At 42.2% G+C, this 20,559-nt stretch overlaps 2 pseudogenes; both read left to right on the plus strand.

The window, feature by feature from the left end:
* Positions 1-736: 736 nt before the first annotated feature.
* On the plus strand, positions 737-5,867 carry LOC122330536 (annotated as a pseudogene).
* A 4,633-nt stretch (positions 5,868-10,500) lies between these two features.
* On the plus strand, positions 10,501-20,242 carry LOC122332720 (annotated as a pseudogene).
* The last annotated feature ends 317 nt before the right edge of the window (positions 20,243-20,559 follow it).

Raw genomic sequence — 20,559 nt, forward strand, 5'->3', positions numbered from 1 at the left:
CATCTTAAAAAATGTTAATATTTTCAGACGTGATGATTGTCATGCTGCGATAAAAATAACATTAAGACGTATTTTTGATGCATATGTTTTTTTACTAATGATGCCACAGTATATAGTATATATATATATATATATTTATCACTTTGCGGTGGTACGTTGTGTACCTTATAAATATCATCGTATAAAACACTGCGTACAATATTAGTCGTTTTTGTACGTGTCTGATAATAATATATAAGTTGTTTTGATAACATCGCCTCATTGTGGTCATTTAAAGTGACAGTTCTCTTTAAAATAGCGGCGTTCACTCGAGGACACTGTGAGATGTGATGCTGCCGTTCCAGACGTCTGGGTTGACATGGCAACACTGAGACCATCCGCTTCCTGTAAGAGAGTCATGAATCACATCATGCATCACGACTGCAGAAGGAAGATCTCTGCTTGTTCATTCCTCTCCCAGAGACGCTGCGTTACAAAGATAATACACTAGGAAAGGATAGTTTCATCACCGCTTTGTGAAAAGGGTCCATTCAGGCCGTTTGTTTGTAGCATTAGCTCCTCCCCCTGGCGTGTTCTGATTGGCTCTCGTCCGCAGATGGCTCTGCTGTGGAGGAGGGGCGTGTTCGTATCCGAGCGCTCGGGAACGGCTCTCTGGTTGGCATGGCGCCGGGGCCCGGGTCGCGGTGCGGTGGCCTGGGGTCACAACGGGTCGTGGAGACGCCGGCGTGGCCCCGAGACGCCCATCTTCCTCATGACCCCGCGCTCAAACCATCTCTCCGGATCTTCACCTGGACGGCTCTGCTGCTCACCTGCCAACAGGTGCCACGCTCATTTATATTCAGAAACGTGTTCCATGCACCCGAGAAACTGCTTATATAGTTTAATTACATCATACTCTTTATGTATTAAAGCGTAATAAAGCAAGGAAAATTAGCCGTGGCGCTCGCTTGTAAGACTTCTCAACACCCATAATGCACTGGGCTCGGCCAGGCTCTGCTTCATTCTTTTTAAATTTAAACGTGAAAATTCCACGCAGTTTTTATATACCGCAATATTGATTACATAATATATCTCATAGAGGTTCTGCTGACATATAATGACCAGCGGTTGCTCGGGCAACAGGTGGCATGACATCAGAGAGCAGAGGTGGTTGCATAGCAACTGCATTCAGAACTGAGTGTGATAGTTCAGCTTGTATGAACCTGTAAAGCACGCACGTACACACACACACACACACACACACACACACACACACATATACACACACGCACATATACACACATGCACGCACACACGCACATATACACACATGCACGCATACACACACACACACGCACATATACACACATGCACTGCACACACACATATACACACACACACACACATATACACACACACATATACACACATGCGCACACACACACACACACACACACTGACACACAGACATGCTTCTATTCAGGCGTTTGACAAAACACACAGAAAGTTCTGTTCCAAAACATGCTGCATCAATATAGCGTGATAAGAAGGTATTAATATCCTGTCGTCTGTTCGTCTCAGATCTACATGCACTTGCGCTACTACAACACTCCCAACGAGCAGCGGCACATCGTGCGCATCCTCTTCATCGTCCCCATCTACGCCTTCGACTCGTGGCTCAGCCTGCTGTTCTTCACTAACGAGGAGTACTACGTTACTAACCGACACCGTCCGCGACTGCTACGAAGGTCAGACGACGCCTGCACCTTCACCTGGATCGCGATTCCTTTCATCGCATTACCACGCGCGTCGATATCGATGTTAATGTTGTGTTTTCCGCCGTAGCGTCAGCGATGTCTACCCAGTCGCTCTTTTACTGTAGATAGTGTACCACGCTTCCACTTAGAAACGGTAACTAGGGGGTGTGCGACACAAGAAATACAGTTTTGCTGTAATTTTGATAACGGTAAACCTAAGTGTGTCATAACTAAATATGACTCTCGGACCCCCAGTAGGGAGCCATATGTTTCTTAATGAGGGATTTTTATGCAATCATTGAATGATTCACTCAACTAACTCGATTAAAAGCGGATTCATCTCCGATTTATACAGCTATCTTTGGCAAAACAGAAGAAGGCCAATGTTTTGTCTAAAATGTATCTGATACGAATGGCTTTGTTGAACGCGCTGGAAAAACGTTCGTTTTTTGCTGCTCGCGATCGTTAAAATACTAAACATCGCCCCTAACTAACTAACTAATTCCAGCAGAAAGTGTGGTTTGTAGTGAATGAGGTGAGGATGTGTCTTTAAGAGTCGGGTTTGAGGAACTGCGTCTCAGATGTTTCGTTCACTGAGGTCCTCAGGTGTGTAGTGTTGTGAACGAGTGTGATGTTTCCGCAGCGTTCGTCATCTATAACTTCTTGAGCTTGTGTTACGAGTATCTGGGAGGAGAGAGCGCCATCATGGCCGAGATCAGAGGAAAACCCATCCAGTGAGTTCAGCGTTCACTGCTCCGCTCTGTTTCTCCGTCACGTGTTAAACCGGCCGATCTGAGGTGTGTGTGTGTGTGTGTGTGTGTGTGTGTGTGTTCACTCAGGTCCAGTTGTGTTTACGGCACTTGTTGTCTGTGGGGCAGAACGTACTCCATTGGCTTTCTGCGCTTCTGCAAACAGGTACTTCACACAGACACACACTCACACACACTCACACAGACACACACACACACTCACACATACACACACTCACAGACAGACACACACACATACACACACACACACACACACACACACATTCACACACACACACACACACATTCACACACACACACACACACACACACACTCATAAAGAGTAGTTTTATTGCATATACAAAGTGGTTGTTAATAATTCAAACTGCTAAACAATAATAATAATATAATATAATATAATATATATATATATATATATATATATATATATATATATATATATGTATAAAACGTAATTTGTAAAAAAGTAAAAAAAGTAAAAAGGAAGTGTGTGCATATATTGCATGCAGAATTTTACAGTAATTATAAAGGCATTAGAAATATTTTTAGGTTTTTTTACATTACATTTTATTTTTGCAAGTGAATGTCTAGTTTAAGGACTGATCTTCAAAATGCACAATAATAGTATTAGTTAATATTTGTGTGCAAAATCTTTAGACATGTTTTATAAAATATCGTGAGTTGAAGCTTTTAATATCTTCAATATCAGCTTCTTAATTTGAATATTTCTTTGAGAAAGATGAGAATAATTATTATTGTTGATTTATTTATATATATATATATATATATATATATATATATATATATATATTATTATATATAATTTTATTTTTTTCTTAGTTTTGCAAAAGGTCTCTCTTTTTTTGTAAATATCAGCTTACTGCTACTATAAAATGAAGCTGTTTCTGATATGAAGGATTGTTTCGTGTGTTTCAGGCGACGCTGCAGTTCTGTGTGGTGAAACCTCTGATGGCCGTGATCACCGTCATCCTACAGGCCTTCGGGAAATACAGAGACGGAGACTTCAAGTGTGTCTGTTCATCACACACACACACTCATACACACACTCTCTCACACACACAGAGACAGAGACACTCACACACACACACACACACACTCTCACACACAGACACACACACACACATACAGACACACACACTCACACACTCACACACACACAGACACACACACTCACACACACACACACACACAGACACACACACACACACACACAGAGACACACTCTCACACACACACACACACACAGACAGAGACACACACACTCACACACACAGACACACACACTCACACACACACACACACAGACAGACACACACACACACACAGAGACACACTCACACACACACACACACACACTCTCTCACACACACACCGGTAGTGAACCTCGTCTCTGTCTCTGTTTCAGTGCGGCCAGTGGTTATTTATATGTGACCATCATCTATAACGTCTCGGTCAGTCTCTCTCTCTACGCTCTCTTCCTCTTCTACTTCGCCACCCGGGATCTTCTGGAGCCGTACGGCCCCATGCTGAAGTTCCTCATGGTCAAATCCGTCATCTTCCTCTCCTTCTGGCAGGGTGAGTCTTCATCGCTCTCCGATGGAGAAGATCGTACGTGTGTCTGAGGATATGCTCATTACAGGAGGATTGTTTCTAAAGCGACCTTTTATGCCAAACATCATTAGGATGTTAAGAGCAGATCAGGTTCCATGAAGATCATTTCCTGTGGTAAATATACCAAAATGTCATTTGTGATTAGCGATATGAAGAACTACGTTCGGGAAATGTTATGTTTATATCCTCAGATTCCAGAATTCCAACCAAAACAACACTTAAAAAGGAAAAAATACGTCGATATAACAATTGTTATTGACTAGCATGTTGTTAACGAATATAATCGTTCGATCTCAAACCGCAGCTGTTCTGTTTATACATTTTAAAAGGAAAGAGAGAAAAAGCATGATTGTTATAGCTGTCTGAATCTGATTGGACGCTTCTGAATGCTGTAGGGATGCTGCTGGCGATCCTGGAGAAATGCGGCGCGTTCGCCCGAGTCAGCTCTCCTGACGTCAGCGTGGGGGAAGGGACTGTTGCCGCCGGTTACCAGAACTTCATCATCTGCATCGAGATGTTCTTCGCCGCTCTGGCGCTCAGACACGCGTTCACCTACAAGGTCTACATGGACAAGAGACTGGACGTTCAGGGTAACGGTCCTTGGGCTGTATTTCTGTTTCACGGTTGCCAGGTGCTCCGAGACTTATTTCGGTGAAGTCTGAAGGTCTTTCTCTGTTCCTTCCTCTCTATCGCGTCATCTCTCTTTCCTGGGTTTGTGTTTCGTTCTCATCTGTTAATTTCACGGCGGTCATCTTGTCTGTGTATTCTCTGTCCATCTCTGTCTCTCTCAGGTTGTGTTCCCATCTATGGCCAGTACGGTAAGTTTTAAGCCTTCATTAAATGCATGATTCACTTTAAAACACATTCTGTGTGTCTGTAAGGGAACCTTGCGTGTCATTTTAAATTAAAATTTTTTTTTTTACAATAAAATTTTAATATTTTGAGGATTTTTTTACATTTTTATCAAATGTGAATGCAATTATTAATATTATTACTACTACTATTATCCAGTTCTAGTTGTTGCAGGTGTAAATACTCTAGTAAAAAACAATAATATTTTTATAAAAACTACATATATATATATATATATATATATATATATATATATATATATATATATATATTTTTTTTTTTTTTTTTATATATATAATTATTACTGAAATATATGAATACATACGTAACATTTTTTCTACAAATAATCTCTTCCAAACTACATATTTAAGAGTTTATTTTTCTGTAGCATTGTACATATTGTTGAGCCACCTTGGAAGTCAATATATTTTAATTCATTCATGTTCAGATTTGTGTAGATGGTTTTCTCAGGCTGTTGCCAGGTCTTCCTTCGATCCCCCCCCTCACAGACTTCCTGTGTGAATAGGGAACTGTTGTGCTGTTTGTTTCAGGTCGCTGTGCTCCCATGAGCATCTCCAGCAGTCTGAAGGAGACGATGAATCCGGGCGACATGCTGCAGGACGCCATCCATAACTTCTCTCCGGCGTACCAGCAGTACACCCAGCAGAGCCGCTCGGAGCCGCTGAGCCGCTCCAACAGCTGCAGCAACGAGAAAACCCTGCTGCTCAGCTCCGACGACGAGTTCTGACGCCCGCTCGCTCACAAGCGCCGCGAGCCCTACATAGACAGCACGTTTAGGCAGCATGGGCGCTTCCAGGCAGAGTGCGGTTTATCCAGCGCTTCTCAAACCTTTTAAATAAAGCCACCACAAATCAATCAATCAATCAATCATTTTTATTTATAAAGCACTTTTAACAACACAGGTTGTATCAAAGCACTGAACAGTATAAAGCAGAAGAATATAATGACAGGGATGTATAATGACAAGAGTGAACAGTTTGTTATTAAATGCAGAGACGCTCTCTGTAATCAATTCACTGATAGTCACTAGAAGTTAAGTGTCCCCAACAAAGCAAGACAGAGGAACCAAAACCCCATCCATACAGAATGGAGAAAAAAACCAGACTCAGTTGGGGTCAGTTCTCCTCTGACTGGAAGCCCAGAACTCAACCTCCAGTTCACTTTAAATCAAACAGAAGCGTGAGAACGTTCTGGAACGCTCCTCCAGTAATGTTTCTTCTCATGTAACTCGGAAGCTTTTTCCGATCGGAACGTTCCCGGAGTGTTCCAAAGTAGCGTTCCCAGGGTTGCCGCGGCGATGGAACGGAATCTCCCGCATCTCTCTTTCAAAACTAGGCGTTCAGGACATTTAACGTGGCTTTAAGGAGAACATTAGCAGAACGTATTAGTATCACACTCTAGTCGGCATCAAAACACCCAGTGCTTTTAGTTAATAGGCCTGAGGCTCACCAACGTTCATCATTTTAAGAAATGCACTTAAAACCAACTCCGTGTGGCTCTCGTTATAATGTTTAGTATGCAGCTAAACACGGGCCCTCGCTGCTTTTTCTGCGCGTTTAAAATCAACTGTTTGCGTCAGATACTCTTCAGAAATATGGTTTGGTTTGAAGGTCCCTGGAGCTCCGTGGAGAGCGTAGAGCTCACTACTGAGGGGTCATCGGCTGTAGGGGATGGGGAACGATGGCTGTATGTCAGGGTCACGTTAGGAATCATGTACACGAAGCATCTCGATGATAAAGCGAATGCCTTAAACATCTTCACTCCGGATGGAGAACTTTACCGTAGTAAATAGCGCTGTTTCTTCTTCTTTTCAGCCTTGAATGTTTTTTCTGGAGTAAATGAGACACGGATGTTTGAAAGCAGCTGCGTGAAGCTTCCTCAGATAACCTGGCTTTCGTTTAATCTGTTTTATTCTTCATAGTTTGTAGACAAATAGCGAAAAATGTTCCTGGATATATTTTCAAATGTAATGTACTCCTGTGTCTTTGGCGCTGATTTTCAGCATCCTTACTCCAGCTGACTCTTTCAGGTGTCCTTGCTATTTCTTTGAAATATCATTTCTGTCCCAAACCACACACAAAAAGTTGTTAACATGATATATGTATGTGTGCTCTGTATATTTTTTAATGTATATATAAATACACAAACATGCATGTATATATTTAAAGAAAAAATGGTGGTTTATATATGAAATATGTTTACTCGCATTATAAATTATGATTATACATATACAAATGTAAACGTTTTTTAAATATATACTGTATGTGTGTGTATTTATACACAATAAACGTACGCATAACATATTATGCAAACCAAATATATTTAAAGTTTTTTTTTTTTAAATAGTAAAAATATTTCACAATATTTTTGCTTTTGCTGTATTTTGGATCTAATAAATGCAGGCTTGGTGAGCAAAAGGTGCTTATTAAAAAAAAAAAAAAAACTTCACACTTTAAAAAATTTTATTGCACCCTTTTGAATGCAGAAATAACTTTTACCAGCAATGGATGATTTCTTTTAATCGACTAAACCCAGCTGTTTCTGTCTGAAAGTCCCTGATCATTTACTCGCCCTCATGTCATCACAGATGTTTAAGTATTTCTTTCTTCAGCCAAAAAAAAAGGTTTGGATGAAAACGTTACGGGAAATTAAGCTTGAATGGATCCAAGGTTAAAATGACAGATTCAGAGCAGCTATAAAAGGCTGTAAACGACACCAGACGATGAATAAGGGCCCTATTTTGCGAAAAGGTCACTGAAAGCAAGGCGAGAAAATACCGACAGCTTTTGACGTGCACTTTGAGTTTTGTGAAATGTAATCGTTGCACACCATTAGGTGTAAAATTGCAAAAAATGCACGACGACGATTTAATGATCTGACTGGCATGTCCCCGTGTTCTGATCTGTGGAGGTTAATCAAAGTCCTCCCAATCGGGAGAAGCAAGGGCTGAAAGCGCGCGCTGAAGTCTCGCGCTTTGACTGAAACAAATAAAGTGTGTGTTTTTAGGTGCACCTGTATGTTCTGTCTCTTCTGGTCGGGACTGCTTCCTCTTGTGGTGGCTTTCGTTTCTGCGCCGTTTACTTTCGTTTCGGGAGAGCGGCCCGTGTTCCGGTGAGAAGATGGACGCTCTGATGAGAATGGAAGTAGTTCGACGGCCGTCTTAAAACGAGGCTCTCTTCGTGATTTCAGATGGCCGCAGTGCTGATATAACGTGTTGTGTTGCTGTGGTGTGTGTCGAGCTCTTATTAAACGACTGGCCTTTGCCTCCATCCCCTCCTCGACCGTTTCCTTCAGATCTCCTTCAGAATCAGATTTCTTCTCTGATTTGGACACCTGGAGAGCAGAGATGGCGCAGAATCTGCGTGAGTACCACCCTGTACGGCAAACCGATAGTTTTATTTAAAAACCCTGTCTAGTTGACTACAGTATAACTGCGCGCGCGATTTCCGCTCAGTCCTCGCGTGATCTCACGGGAGCCCGAGGAGACTGAATCTAGAAGCGCGTGGCATGTGATTAGTCGAGCAGAGGTCAGGCGGGAGATGCTGAGAGAGACCGAGGTGCCTCTGGAGAACTTCTGGAGGATTTCTCTTCTTCTGATTGGGTAACGGTATAATCAGTAACTACGGGCGCGCGCTCACGTGCAGATCACGTCCTGGACACAAGGAGACGGCACTAAACCGTGATCAGATGTAGCAGTGACAGATCTGAGAGACACAGTGGACACAAAGCACAGGACCGTGATCATTTAACTTATTGTTATTATTTATTCAAAGGCGGGAGAAACACCGTGCGAACACTTTTTTTGTGGTAGCATTTCTTTCCATCGAAAATGTGTGAACAGGACTCTATGCTGAAGTGCTATTCGTGCATTTCATGAAATACAGACATTTAATAGTTTTGTGCATTTCTGTTCACTCTAAATAAGGCATTCTGTATGTCATAGTAATTATTAAAGACTCAAGCTTCCGTCCTCTTACACACGACCTGCAAGGAAATACATTTACATGCCTTCGACTTTCCAAATCATTCCCTTCTTGTCAGAGCTGCCCTTCTCCTGATGTGAATGCTCCTGAGCTACATTTCGGGGATGAATAGTTTCCTCGTGCAACGGAATCATCTGAAGTTTACATTTTTAATAAATTTGAATAGATGTTAAATTCCTGCCTTTTTGCTTCATCTTTATGGTGTATGGAGAATAGACTGATGTGGGAAAAAAAAGTTATTTCAGGCAGTGCACAATAACACAGAGACGTGTGTGTTTGTGTGTGTGTGTGTGTGAGTGTGTGAGAGTGTGTGTGTGAGTGAGTGTGTGTGTGTGTGAGTGTGTGTGTGAGTGTGTGTGTGTGTGTGAGTGTGTGTTTGTGTGTGTGTGTGTGTGTGTGTGGTGTGTGTGTGTGTGTGTGTGTGTGTGTGTGTGTGTGTGAGTGTGTGTGTGTGTGTGTGTGTGTGTGTGTGTGTGTGTGTGTGTGTGTGTGTGTGTGTGTGTGTGTGTGTGTGTGTGTGTGTGTGTGTGTGTGTGTGTGTGTGTGTGTGTGTGTGTGTGTGTGTGTGTGTGTGAGAGAGTGGTCTGTCCAAATCATCGAATCTGGCCCCTTTTAAAAAAGTGATGTCCAACCAGAGGAGGTTCTAGGATTTCATCTTCAGCCTAAAAAAAAACAAACAAAATATGAGCACCTTCTGATCAATAACAAAAACCAGGCTTCTCTTACAAAGTAATATTAGGCTCCTCGAAGTGACTCACAAGGCCGTTTGATCTAACTTTATTTTAAAGGAACACGCATGATTTATTTCCTTTATCTCGGGTGTCTTGCCAGATGTTCATCTCTTCTTATAAATCCTGTCTCTACACGTCAACACAAACCTAAAGAAAACACCCGCAAACAGAACAAACGAACGGAGAAACAGCACAAACACAAAACAATACTCTCAGCTTGTTCTTCAGTCGGTGGAGAGCCTTCAGTGTGTGCTGTCAAACGGATGAAGCTGTTTTGCTAAAAGAATCGGAAAAATACCTGGCAACCTGCTCCCTACAGCTCCCTAAAGCGCCTATAAAACTGCTCGATTACACCATAACGGCAAATTAATTAAAGTATTCAAACTATAAAATGTATAATATTTTGCTTTGCTGTCTCAAAACTATTCAATCTTTCAGTATTGCACCTTCACTTGATTTTGTTTAAATGCAAGTCAACTTTTAACAGATCACGTGTCAGACTTCGAGATGCGCGCGTTCTCCTCGGTCTTGTTTACTTGCTCTTATAATAACGCAGGTATTAATAACTGCCTGTTTGTTTGTTTGTTTGTCCATTTATTTTATAGAAACCAAGGGAGACCAAAGCCCACACTGTAGCCGCCGAACAGTAAGCACAACTAACTAATAACTCAATGAAATTAGTTAATAGCTTGCATTGTATGTGATAAATGTGGTCAGCCACAGCTGATCAAACCAGACTTCACGCGCGTGCTTTTAATTATAAGTAATCAATAAACGGTTCTCGGTTGGTTTGATTCTCTGTTGTGTGTTTCAGTGAGCGACCTGAGGATTGTTCTGGTGGGCAAGAACGCTTCAGAAAACGCCAAAGTGGGAAACCTGATCTTAAACAAGGACGCGTTTGGAAAGAGAAGCCCGCAGCCCGACGTGGAGACGCTGAGCGGATCGGTGGAGGACAGGAAGCTCACGGTGGTCATCTCGAGCAACCTGCTCTCCCCGGGACTCGGACTACAGACGATAGCACACCACGTGTCCAAGCTGACCGCCCCGGAGCCGCACGCCATCATACTGGTGCTGCAGCACCGCGACTTCACCGAGAAGAACCGAGACACGCTGAGCTCGGTGCTGCACTGCTTCGGGGAGCAGGCGGCGGAGCGCGCGGTGATCGTGACGACCGACGAGGCGGCGCGCGGCGGGAACGAACGCGTTCAGCAGATATCCGCGGAATGCGGCGGAGGACTCCTCGGGCTTCAAAGCACGCCGCGCTCTCAGATACTCCGAAAAGTGGATGAAATCATCGGCCGTGGTGCGACGCAGCGCGCGGAAGACAGGGGTGCGTTTTTTACGGTTACCAACCGCTTTTAAGAGCGCATTCATTTACTACTTTATTCAGATGCGTCTGGTTTTAAAAGTCGGCCTAGTAAACGTTTAGTTTGGCCGTTTTTACACGAAGAAATTTAACGGAAACTGATGATGAACGTTAATGTTCCTGACTTCCAAGTGTATGTCACATCCACCAAAGGTTAAGATGTTCAAGACTTGCAAAGTTAAGCAATGAAGGAATGAAGGTGGTACGTTGCAATCACAATTACTACTATGATCAAACAAACTAATAAGTAAATATTTTGGATTTTAGGATCATGACTTTGTCACTGATAAACTTCTGAGGTAACCAGTATATAATCAAGGAGAGTAGTTTCTTCAAGAACACTTACCAAGGATGCTCAATTAATTACTAATCACAGTATTAATGCGTCTGAAATATGAGAAAGAGGTGTTTTTGTACTTATTACCAGACATCTCACTATTACAGGTTTTACATTCCTGTGACAAGAATAAAGGAGACGTAATGCAATTAGGCGTAAATGCAAAAATGCAGTTGTTTACTTAATTATTACTTAATTATTAATTCTTTATATTTGGCCGTAGTCCTTAATAAATATAATGTCATTCATTAAAAATGACCTCTACATTCACTATTATTTACTGTTTTATCAATCTTGTTTCCATATTAGTTAATAATTCAAATTCAAATTCAAATTTTATTTGTCACATACACATACATACATGGTACGACATGCAGTGAAATGTTCTTTACAACCGTCCAGCATCAAAATAGAAAACAAAATTTAAATATATATATAAATATAAAATATAAAAATATGTATAAAAAGAAGTCTGCAAAGTAAAGTATAAAAAATAAAATAAAGTATAGAATATAAAATATAAGTATAAGATATAAAGTGTAAAGTGTAAAGTGGCTGTGCGAATGTCCAGTGCAAAGTGACTAGTGCAATTGTCCAAAAGTAACTGGCGAGTATCTGGGAAAGAGAGGCTAAACATGGGAATCCCGGTGATTAGGTACTGGGTGTTCTCTGGATCAGACACCGAATGGCCTGCGGCAAGAAGCTCCTCCTCATTCTCTCTGTGTTTGCCTTCAGGGAACGAAAGCGCTTTCCTGAACGCAGCAGAGAAAAGAGTCCATTGTTGGGATGGCTGAGGTCTTCCACGATCTTCCTGGCCCTGGTACAGCACCGCTTGTTGTAGATGTGCTGCAGCACAGGGAGCTCAGCTGACCGCACCACCTTCTGAAGAGCTCGCCTGTCCTGCATGGTGCTGTTCCTGAACCAGGAGGTGATGTTTCCCGTCAGGACACTCTCGATGGTGCAGGTGTAAAAGTTCCTGAGCACCTGAGATGGGAGTCTGAAGTCCCTTAAGCGCCTCAGATGGTATAGACGCTGCCGGGCCTTCTTCACCAGGGTGTTGATGTGACAGGACCAAGACAGGTCCTGCGTGATGTGAACACCCAGGTACCAAAAACTGTCCTCTCTCCACTGGGGTCCCGTCGATCATGATGGGATGGTAAGAGCGCACCTGCCGTGCTGAAGTCCACTATTAACTCCTTTGTTTTGCTGACGTTCAGGAGCAGATTGTTCTCCTGACACCATCTCTCCAGGTTGTTGATCTCCTGAAGGTAGGCCATCGTTGTTGGAGATCAGGCCAACCACGACAGTGTCGTCAGCAAATTTAATGATGGTGGTGGAGTTTGTAGTGGCCACATAGTCATGTGTGTACATGTGTGTACAGCGAGTACAGCAGTTATTTAGCTCGTCTGCCAGAGAAGCATCCGCGCTCTCGTTTTATAGTCCGTGATGTTTCTCAGTCCCTGCCACAGGCTCCTAGAGTCACTGTGTTGAAACTGTCACTCTAGTTTCCTCCCGTAGCGCCTCTTTGCCTCCTTAACACTTTTCGCGCACGCTGCTGCGCGCGCAGCCTTGTATTCGGTCATATCCCCGGTGACTATCCCCGTGTTATAGGCTGCGGAGCGGGATCTCAGAGAGTCACGGATAGTTTTGTCTACCCACGGGTTCTGGTTGGGAAACGTCCTGATGACGGTTTTCTCTACCGTGTCATCTGCTAGTTTCCTGATGATTCCCACCACTGCTTCCGTGAACACGTTGGTGTCCTCGGAGCTACACCTGAACATGGCCCAGTCTGCGTCATCCAAAGCGTCCTGCAGAGCGGCCACCGAATGGTCAGTCCAGCGTGACACCTCCCTCTGTACCGGGGCTTCCTGTTTCAGCCTCTGTTTGTAAACAGGTACGAGGAAAATGGCGGCATGGTCTGATTTACCAAACAGCGGGCATGATTTTACCTGGTAGCTGTCTCTGAAGGGTGTGTAGCAGTGATCCAGTGTCCTTTCGCCCCTGGTGGGGCAGGTGATGTGCTGGTGAAAGTTCGGCAGTGCGCGCTTGAGGTTTGCACTGTTAAAATCCCCAGCACAATGAGTGCGGCCCCGGTGCTGTGACTGGTGTGTTGTGAGGTGGTCGTGTAAATCCCATATTGCAGTGTCCGTGTCCGCTTGAGGTGGAATGTAAATGGCACTGACTATGACCGAGCTGAATTCCCGTGGAAGATAGAAAGGGCGACATTTGATGGTCAGAAGTTCCAGGTTTGGTGTGCAGGAGCGTGAGAGAGGAACAACGCTCGCACTGTCGCACCAGCGGTTGTTCACCATCAGACACACTCCACCTCCCCGTGTCTTCCCCGACTCCATTGTTCTGTCCATACGGTAAACAGAGAAAAACTCGGCCGGTTGTATGGCGTGGTCCGGTACCGCTGGGTTCAGCCATGTCTCTGTGAACCAGAGGAGGTTGCAGTCCCGAATGTCTCTCTGGAACTTGATCCTTGCCCTGAGGTCATCGAGCTTGTTTTCCAGAGACTGGACGTTGGCTAACAGGACACTAGGTAGGGGAGCGCGGTGTGCGCGTGCCCTCAACCTGTTCCTGACGCCGCTCGTTTCACTCGTGGGCGCCGGTCCGGGTCGCGTCCTTTTGTCTTTGACAGGATCTCGCTCGGCCAACATGGGTCCGGGTTTAAAAACCGGCGAAAGTTGGGTGCATTGTACACCAATAGATATAAGAGTGGCTTGGTCGTATGTAGTAACAGCCATCTTATATAAAGAAAACCGCGCAGACTATCCAAAATACTAACAATTAAAAGAAAAACAAAAAGTTTTGCAGGAGCAGTCGTGACGGCAGCCGAACTCAACGGCGCCATCTTGGGATCTAATAATTAGTGAAGTTTAATCTAATCTAATTTGATCTAATAATTAGTGAAGTTTATATAGTATATTATAGCATATTTATATAGTATATTATAGTTATATTAGTTAATGTAGTAATATTAATATCCTGCATTATGTCCTTCATAGTTACCGAATAAGCATTTTTTCCAATATAGACCCAATATTCTGTCTTTGAATAAAACCCTTATCTGTTCTGAACACATTTATTAAATCCAGTCAGTCTTGATAGTAATGAAGCTTCAATCACATCTGATTTCATTTTCAGAGAGGCGAAGAAGTCAAAGTAAAGATATTTGTAGCTATATTACAACTCCAGAAGTGTGTTTATTTTCCAGATATTTTGGATTGCTCCTCTTTCTGGTTAAAGAAGATGCTAAATGCCTTTCATCGTTCCCCAAATAAAACCCGAATGTTTTTTTTAATATATGCATGTGTTCTTGTTTATTTCAGTGCGTGATCAGAGGATTATTCTTTTGGGAAAGAGTGTATCGCACAACGGCCGCGAGTCAGAAACTCTATCCTGGGAGTAGGCGTGCGTGAGAGCGGCGTGCCTATCCTACAGCACAACCTGACCATGATCGGAGGAACGGTGAGGGACAGACACGTCACGGTCATCAACACTCTTCACCTGCTGGATCCGAACATCTCCGACCACCAGATCACGCAGACAGTGAAGGAGTGTGTGTCTCTGTCCGACCCGGGCCCTCACGCCTTCATGATCGCACTGCAGTACAGAGACTTCACCGAGGAGGACGCCACCAGAGTGAAACACGTGCTCAGCAAGTTCAGCGAAGAAGCGATTAAACGCACCATCGTTCTCACGACCGATGAAGACACGGACACCTCGAAGCATGCGGCCGCCAGTCGGCTAATAAAGGAGTGCGGGGGACGGCATCTGGAGTTTGAAAACCAAAGCCCGAATGGCAATCTGAAGTTTGCAAGAGGGTTGATGAGATACTCGGGGAAAGCCACGAGGAATTTCTCACATGTGAGATCTATGAAGATGTCAAAGCAACGTCGACGGATGAGGAGCAGAGCGGGTTTGACGATCCAGGCAGGTCAGAGGAGAAACACGAAGAGCGTTCCTCCTACAAAGATGACGGAAAACCTAAACAGAGCAAGGGAAGCGAAGGAGGTCTGAGTAAGTTAGAGTAAGGCCTGAAGGTCACACCTAAAAACACGGGGCACACATTTATAAGGCTTTTCGAAGTGCCATTTTGGCCTTAATTGCTGAGAATTCGTGAAACTTAGGTATTAAGGCAAGTTAAGAAATTTCTCAAAGGTACATTGTGTAATATTTAGGAGGATCTTTAGGTTGATAGAAATGCAATATAATATATGCAACAGCTCACACAATAAACCGTTATGTTCCAGTCCCCTACATAGTTTGTACTGTAGCCCTTAAAGGACAAACAGAGTGCGTTTCGTCACTATGTCGCTCTTATAAATAAAACAATGGCACAACGATGAACAAATAGCAATGACGTTTGCAATAACATTAATTTATAGATTAAATAAGTAATTATAATTCCTTAATTTACCTTCGTTTTGCTGGCTATCTCCGCTGTCTCAGATCTTAACCCTATATCTTCTCCAAAGACTATAGCAATACAGAGACAGTTTACTCCTATACTTGTGAATGTTAGAGAAATCCATCAATCAATCACTTTTATTTATATAGTGCTTTCAACAACACAGATTGTATCTGAACAGTATCGAATAGTGATATAGAAATAATATAAAAAGGGCTTGTCAACAAAGCATGTCAAGAGACGATTTACATGCAGTTGGTGCCCTGGAAATTTACCAGCAGGCAAAATAAATGTATGAAAACATGCATTGAGAATCATTCTCATTGGATAAAATGTACATGTTTATAATAAAAAAACAAGTTTAGTGAAATCCTATTTCTGAGAAATAAAGTAATAGTTCACTTAAAAATGAAAATTCCAAAGTAGTTCCAAACCTGTATGGATTTTGGGTCACCATTGACTTCCATAGTGAGAAAAAAATACTACAGAAGTCAATGGTGACCCAAAACAGCCTGGTCACAAATATTTTCCTTTGGGTTCACCAGAGAGAAATTAATACAGGGTTGGAACTAATTGAAGGGTGAGTACACATTGACACAGTTTTCATTTTTGGATGAACTATTACTTTAATGTAGAATTTAGTAATAGGAACAAACACTTGAGAATCAATTAAGAAACAATTATATATAATAATGCTTTCGACCAAATAACAGGAATGCTTACCTAATCTCCATATTGTCAAACATCCATATTTAATGTTTTTTTTGCTTATTTTTTACAGCTAACATAAATAAGTGGATTCGTTCGAGCTGTAAGTTGATGAAACTACCGCAAACGTTTTACACCCATGTTTATTTTTCCATATTCTAAAATGCGGTTGTTTTTAAGTGAAGTCTAAAATCCTTAATGTATTTTTCAGTGCCAGCTAATTTCTCCAGGAAGCAGAAGCTGAATCTGGTGGTGTGTGGAAGTGATCCGGCGCCCAAAGTCTCGGTGTCTAAACTTCTACGAGGCAAAATTCAGAAACTGTCGCCGAGAGAGATGAGCGAAGAGTGCGTGAAGAAAGAGGAGACGATTGACAGACGTCCGATCACGGTGGTGGAGCTCCCAGCTCTCAGTCGGCTCTCCGAGGAGGAAGTGACGCCTCAGGCTCTCCGCTGCGTGTCTCTCTGTGATCCTGGGGTTCACGTTTTCCTCCTCGTTATTCCTGTTGGTCCAGTGACGGATGAAGTCAAAGCCGAGGTGGAGGCGATCCAGAAGAACTTTTACTCCAGAGAGCACTTAATAGTAATGTTTACCAATGACGGCAGTGTTAACAGGCCAGTGACAGACTTTATAAAACACAGCCCGGAAACTCAGAGGTTAATCGGTCACTGTGGGGGTCAGTACTGTGTGATGGGTTTAAAAGATCACGAAAACTCAAAACAGGTGCTGTCTCAGCTACTGGATTGTATAGAGAACATGAAGACCGAACCATATTCGCTTCAGATGTACATGAAAGCGCAAGAAAATAGAGCCAGACGTGAAACAGAAGAGAAATATAAAGAAGAACTGAAGAGGATGGAGAACGAAATCAAAGCATTAAAGCAAAAAATATGTTTGGAAGGTGAGTGTTTTCTTCATCAGAATGTAAAAATCACGATCTTGCAGCAATCGTGGTGTGTCTGCTCCAACATACCACATGATTTACTCACCCTCGAGCCATTGAAGGTGTAAGTGATTTTCTTCTTTCATATATGTTTATGTAAGAAAAAAAATCAATATTGCTTCCAATATCTAGCTTCCAAAAACTGTTGTACTCAGCAATCACAAGAAAGTGGTTGATTTTTCAGCGGTTGATGGTTTAAGCTCTGGTGAGAACATGCTTCTTCTAATTCTTGTTTTGTTGTTCCTTACTTTTCATTGAAGCTAAATCCAGCGTCATCTGCTGAACGCCACTCTCTTGGGAAAGCGTGTACGACAGTTACTTTAAACTAGAGATTACGTTTCAAATGTGGATATTTTTCTTATGCAAACACATTGAGGCCTTGTGGAGCACTTTTATTATGGTTTTTTTATGCTTATGTAACTCTTTGAAGAGTTTGCTTAATAACTCGTTGCGCTCAGTGATTAAAAGTTGCAAATGCACAAGAAAACAAAAGAAATGCAGTCCACTTTCTTCCGACGGTACGCACTTAGCAGAATTTTTTTATTTTTCCCCCCCAGGAGAAGCAGGTTAATTAATTTAGCCTTCACAAATCATCACAATTTGCCTAAAATAAAATCTTAATAATTATATAACATATCGCAATGCTACTTTGAATGTTTGAGCTACATAAAATGTGTCTGCCTTTAGACGCTTGCTCTGCGGAAGGGGGAGGCGCCGACGCCATCAGTCACATATTATTTTTTCAGTTCAAAAATAAATGTAAAAGTAATGCTCATAAAGGTAAAAGTAACACATCCTTTGGAACTGTAAAGAACGCTTATATATATATACATGCTCTGACATCATGAATATGCTAATTAGCCTGTGAGTTGGCAGCACTTTTGCTACAATTATGAGCTTTATCACGTTATTTAAATGAGGTAATGTTTAATTCATCCCATTGTAATCACATTATGAATGAGATATGAAGTGAAAAACTCCAAAAATAGAACCGCATTATATTAATAAATGTATATGCATTATTTCTAGGTGCTGAATGTTCAGATGATCAGAAGGGTCTGAGGATTGTGTTGATCGGGAGAACAGGAAATGGAAAGAGCGCAACAGGAAACACTATTCTGGGAAGAAACGAGTTTTTGAGTCAAGCGAACATGGATTCAGTGACGACCGACTGCCAGAAAGGAGTTGGTGAAGTTGCTGGTCGATCGGTAGCTGTTGTTGATACGCCAGGACTCTTCGACACGACTCTGTCAAATGAACAAGCGGTGGAAGAGATAGTGAAATGTGTTTCATTGTCGTCCCCCGGACCTCACGTGTTTGTCATCGTGCTGAGCGTGGGGAGATTTATAAAGGTGGAAACGGATACTGTGGATCTGATAAAGAAGATCTTTGGTCCAAAAGCTGCTCAGTTCAGCATCGTACTCTTCACTAGAGGAGATGATCTCGAGAATGAATCCATAGAAGCGTATGTGGAGAGAGGAAACAATGCTGAGGCCAAGAAACTGATCAGAGATTGTGGAAACAGGTTCCTGGCTTTCAACAACAGAGAAAAACAAGACAAAACTCAAGTGATTCAACTGATAAACATGATAGAAGAGCTGAAAAACACTAATGAGGGCCGATACTTCACTAACAGCATGTTTGAGGAGGCAGAGATGTCCATTAAGAAGAGAATGGAGCAAATACTGAATGAAAGAGAGAAAGAAATTCAGACACAAAATGAGGCGTTAAAAGCCAAATATGAGATGGAAATGAAAAACATGATGAAGAGGCTCGAGGAAGAGAAACAAAGAGCAGATGAGGAGAAAATGAAAATGCAGAATCAGTTCAAAGAAAAAGAGGAAAAACTCAGAAAAGAGTCTGAGGAGAAAGAAAAAGCTGAACAGAAGAAACGAGAGATCGAAAAACGAAAACAATCAGAAGAAGAAAAACAGCAAAAAGCTGAATATCATAACAAAATAGAAGAGATGAAGAAGGAGATTGAAAACCAGAGATCGCAGCATGAAAAACTTCAAAATGAAAGAGAAGAAGAAGATAGAAAGAGAGAAGAGAAAAACAGACAGGAGCGAGAAAAGTTGAAAAGTGAACAAGAACGTATTATAACAGAGTTGAAGATTAAACAAGAGGAGGAAATAAAAAAGAGAGATTTGGAGAAGAAAATGAGGAATGAAGAAGAAGAAAAGGAGAGACAAGAATGGGTGAGGAAAATAAAAGATGCAGAAAATGACAGAAAGGAGGAAATTAAACGACAGCAGAGAGAATGGGAGGATGAAAAGAAACGACAGATGAGCGAACGAGAGGAAGAAGAAAGAAAGAGAAAAGAGAAACACGAGGAGCAACTGAGAGAAAAACAAGGAGAACTGGAGAAAATGAGAAAGAAGTTTGAAAGAGAGAGAGAACAAGAGAGAGAGAAGATAGAGGAGGAGAGACAGAAACAGAAAGAGAAAGAGAAGAGAAAGAGAGAGAATATGAAGAAAAGAAAATGGAAACAAAAAGATATTATGAGCAGCTGGAGCAAGAGAGGAAAGAGGAGTGGGAGAAAAGAAAACGAGAAGAAGATAAGAGACGAGAAGAAGAGAGAGAGCGATGGAAGAAAATGATTGAAGATCTGAAACAAGAGCAAGAAGAAGAGATGAAGAGAAGAGAAATAGAGGAGAAGGGGAGAAAAGAACAAGAAGAGAAGGAGCGAGATGAAATAAAAAAGGAATACGAAGAGAAAATAAAAGTCATCAAGAAGAAACATGAAAACGAAGCCAGGAAACAGGCAGAAGAATTTAATGATTTCAGGGAGATAAAAGAGCAGCACGTTCAGGAGCTCCAGAAGATACTGGAAGAACATCGGAAACATCAGGAATTACTGAACCAGCTTTACCATCACTTGAAACACGAGACAAGTGAAGAAGTGGAAAATCTGAAAAAGAAGATTAAAGATTTGGAAAAGCCATTGTGTAAAATCCTGTGAGACTGTCACGTTCCCCGGACTTTGTTATTGTTTTCATCTCGTGCCATGTGTTCCCTGTGCCCTGCCTTTCCTCCATGTTAATTGTATGATTGTCTGCAGCCGTGTC

This window comes from Puntigrus tetrazona, chromosome 3, assembly GCF_018831695.1.
Source record: "Puntigrus tetrazona isolate hp1 chromosome 3, ASM1883169v1, whole genome shotgun sequence".
Taxonomy (NCBI): domain Eukaryota; kingdom Metazoa; phylum Chordata; class Actinopteri; order Cypriniformes; family Cyprinidae; genus Puntigrus; species Puntigrus tetrazona.